At 30.4% G+C, this 8,632-nt stretch overlaps 1 pseudogene; it reads left to right on the top strand.

The window, feature by feature from the left end:
• The first annotated feature begins 1,224 nt into the window (after positions 1 to 1,224).
• LOC119528630 lies at positions 1,225 to 1,795 on the top strand (annotated as a pseudogene).
• Positions 1,796 to 8,632: the final 6,837 nt, after the last annotated feature.

Genomic DNA, 8,632 nt, shown 5'->3' with positions numbered 1-8,632 from the left:
AATTTTACCTAGTGCCTGTTAGCCCAGTTCCTGATGGAAGGATTCAATCCCACTCTTTCCTTTTATTGAACATGAGAAAATAGGCAAAACAAAATGGAGTTACTATAATATGACTAAGAGATTTTAAATGGAGTGTGGTAGCCATACAGGAAATTTCTCAGTCAGATATCATTAACTCCTAAAGTATGCAAAACCAAAAACAACAATGTTTCTGATGGTATCTGGACACCATGAAACAACTACAAGGTAAAGAAATTAGTAAGCTACCTAACTGCAAGGATATTTGGAAATCCCCATATATCTACCAATCATAATTCTTAACAAACAACTATGTAATCTTCTTTATCTTTAATGCTTGCTTGGAAGTCCTAAGATGGGACAGAGTTTGGGTTGCTGTCTGACTCTGAGTTCTCTAAATTGCAATTCTAAGACACAAAACAAATACTTTTGTTGCCTTGCAGCTCTGTATGTCATTTCTCTTTCAATAAAAGCAATATCCTAGCAACAATCATGTTTACTGGACGTTCAGCCTTACTACTATCCAGAATCCTCATTTCTTTTCTCATTTCTGTTTTCTTAGATCAGAGACCCATAAATACTAATGCCATCATGGTTGGACATAAATAAATTCTGCTTGTATGCTCCAGTCTGGTTTTCCTGGTAAAAGAGTTGTTCCCCGCTGTCCAAATGTTTGTTCTGAACTCTTTTGTTCCTTTCACCACAGAGTTTTCTGGCCTTCTACTAGGAGGCCTTAAACCTCAGGTTATGATGCCCATATTTTATCACATTATAGTCCCTCTTCTCCACAAACATGTATATAATAATATAATATGAGACATTTAATTTTAGTTTCATACTATGATAGTTCCTGTTTTAGTTTTCTAAAGCTGATGAAATGCAATATATCAGAAATGGGTTGGCTTTTATAATAGTAATTTATTAACTTATAAATTTTCAGTTCTAAGGCCATGAAAATGTCCAAATCAAGACATCAACAGGTGATACCTTCTCCCTAAAGACCGGCTGCTAGTGATCTTAGGCTCCTCTGTCAGCAAGGCATATGGTGACATCTGCTGGTTTCTCCATTCTCTTCTGGGTTTCATTGCCTTCAACTTTGGGCTTTCTTTCTCAGCTTCTTTCTGTCTTTTTTCTGTGTCTTCTCTACTTAAGATCCAACTCACCAAAAGATCATACTGACACATCTTTTCTTCATCTACTGTGAGAATGAAGACCATTCTCAGCAACCAGACTGTCAACATTCCAGAAAATGTTGACATCATGCTGAAGGGATGCATAGTTATTGTGAAGGGCCCCTGAGGGATCCTGTGGAGGGACTTCAAACATATCAATGTCAAACTCAATCTACTTGGGAAGAAAAAGAAGAGGTGTTGGGTTGACAAATGGTGGAGAAATAGAAAAGAGCTGGCTACAGTTTGTACTATCTGTAGTTATGTACAGAACATGATCAGGAGTATCACACTGGGCTTCCATTACAAGATGAGGTCTGTGTATGGTCACTTCCTCAACACTGTTACTCAGGACAGTGGGTCTCTGGTTGCAATCCAAAATTTCTTGGGTAGAAAATATATCTGCAGGGTTCAGATGAGGCCAGGTATTGCCTGTTCAGCACTCAAGCCCAGAAAGATGAGTTAATTCTTGAAGGAAATGACATTGAACTTGTATCAAATTCAGCTGCTTTGATTCAGCAAGCAACAGCTAAAAACAAGGATAAAGGAAATTTTGGGATGGTATCTATGTCTCTGAAAAAGGAAAAGTACAGCAGTCTGATGAATAAGATCTATAAGTTATGCAGCAATGGAAACAACAAAAAGCCAGAACTGTTTGTGATTTTAAAGATGCATTAAAATTCATCTTTAAAAAAAACGATCCTACTGACAATGGGAATGGATTAAATTTGAGAACCTGATCTTTCTGGGGTACATACAGCTTCAAACCATCACAGTTCCTAAGTAAGTAGGACTTATAGAATTACATATCAATATGTTTGTAATTTTAATTTAATTTCTAACAGCACATATATTATCAGCATTTTTGTGACATTTACTCTGGCTTATTATAGCTCTTGTACCATGTACTTTCCAAAAAAACTTCTGTTATAGTGATCATTTTGTCTTTCATGTCTGATTACTTAAATATTTCTAGGGGAAAATAAAAACTTGACTGAAAAGTTAACTCTGGAGCATAACCAAATTAAACAATAGGAAAAAAAGAATCATTTTGTAAAATTTCATTTTTTAAATGTAATAAAACTTTGTTTGTTGTTTAGTTAAAGTTAACTATTTTCTCATTCTTGCCAGATAATGTTATTTCTAACAATTGCTTCTATCTTTCCTTCTTGATGTTTGGAAACTGGCAAAATGAAAAGAAATACTTAAGGCCATAATTATATGTTGGGTAGAAAACTAGGATATAAGTTACTATCAAAATCAAGGAAAAACTCTTCCCATTGCAAAATTTTCCCAATAACCTTCTCTTTATTAATTCAGAGTATTTTCACAAGGCATAAGATCAATTAGCTGATTTTAAATCAAGGTACCAACTATCCAGCGGGGTTAATAAAAAGAACATAACAAAATAAAACAAATATACCAAAAAGCATATATAGTCTAAAACAATAAACTGCATGTAATTAAAGTTAGTAGTCCTGGCTTGTTAACAATTTTCACAAAAATGTTTCTTTAGAAAGTTCATTCTTGGAATGCATAGTGCCCTATTTATCTTTTATAAAGTATACATATTTGTCATATGTAGAGAATTATTCTAACCTACAATTTAAAGGAAAACTATTACTTTCCTATGAGAACAATTATGTTTGGTGACTATGACAAAGACCTTGGAATAGATATAAGAAGAGCATGTTTACCTTAAGATAATAATTAAGTTGAAAGGATTTATATATTTTGTGGCATACTTTGCCTATTATATTCAAATTAAGTCAATTGCAAGAATATTAGAGATGTATTGGTAGGCATATATTTGTGTCAAAAACTATGCATTGCTTAATAGTTTGATTTAAATTTCCTAGAGAAGGAAACTAAATCACACTTTCCTTAGATATTTTTTCTTTCACAAATATTTATTAAGTATTTTATATTTACCAGAACTGCAAATAAACAAATAGGTGGAATAAATTTTATAATATTCTAATTTGTTTCTTTAAACCTCAATGAGACAAAATTTTTAAGAATGGATAAAAGTCAGAATAACTAGTAGAAGGAAAGGTAGAAGTAATTTATTCTAGAAGACATCACTAATTAAATATATACAGTGTGTTTTAATATTCAAGAATGAAAATTTTTTTTTCTCTTTTTTGAGAGACATGAGAGCTGTTTATCTGATCTGGTTACATTGTACAATATCTAGTTAATATGTTACATTATCTCACATTTTGGTTTTGTGTAAATTATTTTTTATTGATAAAGGCTTTCACTACTGTCAGAGTTTCCATTTATTTTTTTCTTTTAATCCAAGATTGTACACTTAGCTATTTAAATTGACAAAAAGAAGTTGTTTTTTTTCAGAGACAATTACCACTCAGTTAGATTTATACTATAGTTACTGCTCTATCATTATAACATGTTTTATTTGATTTTGTTTCTTATTAAATAAAAAGACTCTGCGTAACATTTCCTCTGGAGGAAAATCTATACATTTTCTAAAGCATTATTTGGGGAAATTTAGAAAACAAAATAAAATGATAGCATCTTTACATTTAAGCTTCATTTATAACTGTATTTTACCACAAAGAAAAAGTAAATATAGTCCATTTTGTCTCTTAACTTTTACATAATCTTCATAGCAGTCTTCATCATGAAAGATGGTTCCTTTGCCAAAGCCATGTGCCTACTTAATATGGAAAGTTAGAGCAGTCAGACTGATATCTCTTCTCCCACTGACAGGCCCACAATATATTGGAAATATTTTAATTTATGAAACTGTCACAATTAGGCCTATAATTATTGTGATAAAATATCTCTTAAATGTATAGTTTAGATGTCTCATCAAAGAATATGAAAAATATCAAGAAGGAGGAAGACAAAACAGGAATAAGAAGGTTATCAAGGCTGAAGTATTACCAGTAAGTCTATAAAAGGGCCAGTATGAGCTAAGCTACAATTTCAAAAGTTATTTAGACATTTTCCCTTACCATTATAACCAAAAGAAAGGCACCTCATTTTTAAATATCATTTGTGTCAAGTACTTTCATAGATGAAAGTTAAATATTTTCACTATTCTTGCTTATTAGAGACCATATATTAATAAAAGTATTTGCCTGGTATTTAAAAATCTCAGCAGAAAACTAAAATGATAGGCATATGAAAATATGTCTTACACTAGAGCTACTTAGCTAAGGTTTACAAATAAATTTTGGGTTTATTAAATTAGTCTTGTTTTTCCTTTATGAGATATGAGGATGAAAATTTATATAATTTTCTTTGATGTTTTACCTTCAAATAGAACACACTTATTTTCTAATAGGGAATATTTGTTCTTGTTGTTGCCAGAATTCACATTTTCACTTTCTAATGTTTGCTACTGTTTGAATTATTCTAACTCACCTGTTTAGTCTAAATATATATCTCTCCCTCTCTCTGTCTCTCTCTCTCATATATATATATATATATATATAAACTTCCTGAATCAAATATTTCTTCCTTTCTTTTGTTCTTTCTTTCATATCAAATCTTCCTGAATCTATCAAATCTTCTCTCTTAACTTATCTACAAGTTGCCTTATCTTATCTTTACATTAAATAAAAATGTTTTTGTTTCTTCTGGGAATACTCTAAGTATAAACTTTCTGAAGCCTTCTTCAAATAGACTATTAAAGTTTAGAGAAAATATATTTATATTCATTTAGTCACCAAAATATTTCCTCTTAGTACGTAAAGTTATGTAATTTAACTGAATGTTGATGTAATATCCCTTCATTTACATTGCTATTAGAGAAACAATGGGCAATTCTGTTGTTGCTGCACATAAACCATCTAAATTATGGTGACATGCTCTATTAATTTGATAACATATGTTGTATGTATATACACATACAATAAATTCATTGTATACATATATAACATATGTGATACATACGTCATATTCATACATGTAGATGTATACATATATATTGTTATCTGTCACTTATAATGCAGTTAATAATTGCTGCTTATACTTGGGACTGCTCTGGGTTTTCAGGAGATACAGACACATATGTACACAAATCAGCTTTTTCTCATGACAGAAATGTGGATGAAAATAAGATCAATAATCACTGAGAATGTCTGAGCAGGGAGAGCTGTAAGATTGGGCAAGATTCAGTTAAATAAAATAGATAAGTTAGAACAGAGACCACCTAAATGATACATATGTTGCTTATTGAATATAGTTTATGTATTAAGGAATACTGTAGTGGAAAATAAATTTAGGTAGAAATAGCTGAGTAGATTTTTCAAGTCTGGAAACTGGAAGAGATTTCAATGCAATTGGCAAATCACTACTAAAACCACAACACTGTCTTACTTTGATATTAACTTTCTAATACTCATGTTGTCTAAAAGAATTTAGCTAAGTGTTAGTGCTTAGTAATTAAGAATCCTGATATAATTGCAATGTCCTTTAAAAGCAGAAACATTTTTATCTCTCCTATTCTTTAACTAGATGGAGGAAAAGGCCAAAATACAAAATAAGCATTTGTTTACAAAAGGTTATTCCCAGGTATTTTTTCCAGTAAACACTTGACAAAAAACCTACAAGAAAATATAAAAGTGGAAACAAGAAGTTAACCATTATGCATTTTAGATTAATACACCACTACAGAATGACTCAGCCCAATCTGGATTCTTCTCATTTAGAAATCTCTCTCTGTTCTCAAGTCATCAAGTTAACAATTTATCTCATCTAAGAAGAAATAAATACACAGCATGATTATTCTACCTTTAAAGCAGTGTTTTACAGACAGTAATTTTGTTCTCTTCAGCTACCATTTCTACAAGAGAACAATTTTGCCAACTTCTTTTATAAATCTCTCAGTTCATTTCTTTATTTTCCCAAATTTTACATTAAAAGGTAATATTATTGCATATAACATTGACTAGAATATAGTTTTTGGGCCACTTGATCACAGAAAGTTGATTTTAGTTTTCAGTTTAACAAACATGGATTCAGAGAAAAATTGCCTTAGAAAAGAGTGGCAATTAAAGACACTTCAACGAGCTACCAATCCATTTTTTGATTAGCTAGTATCTATGTTACTCAGTTAATATATAGGGAAAGGGAACTATTGGATAAAGAGTAAAGTGTTAGCATCTTTGTTGGATGACACAATGTGATTTGGTAAGCAGTTCTAAAAGCTACTTAAGAAATCATTGGGATCAGGAATATTGAAAAGTAAAGGTCTCAACTCTGAGGACAATCAATTCAGTAGTCATTTTGTTGACCACAAGAGAATCCAATAAAATAATGTGAATATATATATATTTTTTAAATCTTGCAGTTATCAAAAAATAAACTCCAAAAGTGTGACACCTAGCATTAGGCCAAAAATAGAACACTCAGAAGTGTATTATATGATCACATCATTCTAAAATCTGAAACATTTCAGATTTTATATTCAAGTCATCATTATGATTTATCTTCACATTATTATATAAAGAATGATAACTTGCTGATGGCTTAAATGTCAGGCTAAAAAAAATTATATAATATCCTTGGATTATTTGCATAATTACTATCATGTTTGTGTCAACTCTTAATTCATAAAACAATTAAAATAAGAAATTTGTTGGAATTCATTTCCACTGTCAAGAATATTATGCCAATTAAAATTTGTATATGCATAATTTTTTTGTAAATTAAAATTTGGAAGACTAAAGCATAAAACCAAAGTTTGATGTTCACTTGTAACTGCCATTATATGATGTTAGTGCCTGAGTATTTGGCCATGACTGAAATGTAAAACCAAAATAAGACAGAACACTAGATACTAAAGACTAGATTGTGCTTCTACATATAAATGTTTTGATTATTGAGTTGGTTGTTAATCAAAATGTTGTTTTTATCTACCATTTCTTAGGGACTTATTTGACAGGATGAAGATCAAGTTTATAGCATTAAAAATACTTCTAACATTAGCATAATATTAAATTGGTTATTGAATAAATACATTTATATTTCCTTTATTGAATAAGTACATTGACATTTCCTGAGAGAATACATATTCAGGACATTAGTGATCTTACTGTTTTCAGGATATTTTTTAAAACATTTTTTACATTGAAATGGAAAAAGGGCCTTAATAAACTGAAATATGGCAAAATAAAATGATGAGTTATTAAAACTGACTGCTAAATTGACAATCTGAGAATATGAAATGTGTGAAAAGACTATTATTGAATTAAAACAATGAAAGTTGCTTTGTTATTTGGGCTGTGATGATAGCAACAAAAGTTACCAGAAGTTGATCATTTCCCAATGGCTTAAAGGGAAAAAAAAGCACAATTTTAACATTTTTTTATGTACTTACATCACAAAATCCAAAACAAACCTCCAAAGTAAGAACATGAATCAGCTTTATGAATAAATGTTTATGGTTGTGAAGTTTACTTATAAGAAGTTTTTAGTTTATGATTGGCTTTGTTCTCATTGCTGAGAAACATTTGTGCCACTTGTATTGCCACTGATATTTGTTTTCCATTTCCTTAAGAAAATGCTTAAAATAACAACAAAAACCTTTTCAAATTACATGAAAAAAAAACAGGAAAATATAATAGGCTTAACGAAGTTGATTGCTATTATATTTTCTGTTGTTATTTTCAATAACAGAATCAATTTTTATAATTTTTTTTTAAAAGACTATATCCTAGTCTGTGTATTAAGGAGAAGTAGATACTTAACTTAAAGTGCCACATGTCTATGGGAAGTTCATAAAAATGTGTCACAGGACATGAAAATAATCATTCCATTCTCTTAAGTAGAGCTGCACTGCCAAATATGGTAGCTGTGAAGCATGTGGCAATTTATATTTACATATAAATTAAATAATTAAGTACAACTAAAAATTCAGTTCAGCAGTGCATTCAAGTTCTCCACAGCCACACATGACTAGTGGTTAAGTATTGGACAGGTTATATAGAAAATTTCATCAGTGAGGCATTTTTGTTGGACATATCTAGAGAGTGACTTTTGAAAATAATAAAGGTGAGGATTGTATTCTAGAAAAGTCTCACATTTCTCATTTCCAAATATTATGTTTGTTTCCTATCACCCATGCTCATTTCATGGTACACAATCCAGTTGTTTTCTAGGGAAAATAGAAAGATAATATATTTACCAATTTTCTTCCACTCTGAAATTTTACAATACTGCAATAAACAATCTACAACTAATAGTATGAATTAACTTTTCTTATCATTGTTTCTTTAAAACATTGTGAAATTTATTGATAACTGATTTAAGCCTATCCATGCATTGCCAGTTGTTTAAAGACTAAAAACAACTTAGACCCAAAGACTAGAGAGAACAGAACAAGAGATAATAATATAAAGGCAGGTATATAGATGAAATGAAACTGACTTAGCAGACCTCATTAGCTAGTAATGAAGAGAATACAGGAACAA

The sequence above is a fragment of the Choloepus didactylus genome, chromosome 3 (assembly GCF_015220235.1).
Source record: "Choloepus didactylus isolate mChoDid1 chromosome 3, mChoDid1.pri, whole genome shotgun sequence".
NCBI lineage: Eukaryota > Metazoa > Chordata > Mammalia > Pilosa > Megalonychidae > Choloepus > Choloepus didactylus.
This window is presented reverse-complemented; position numbering and strand designations above follow the sequence as displayed.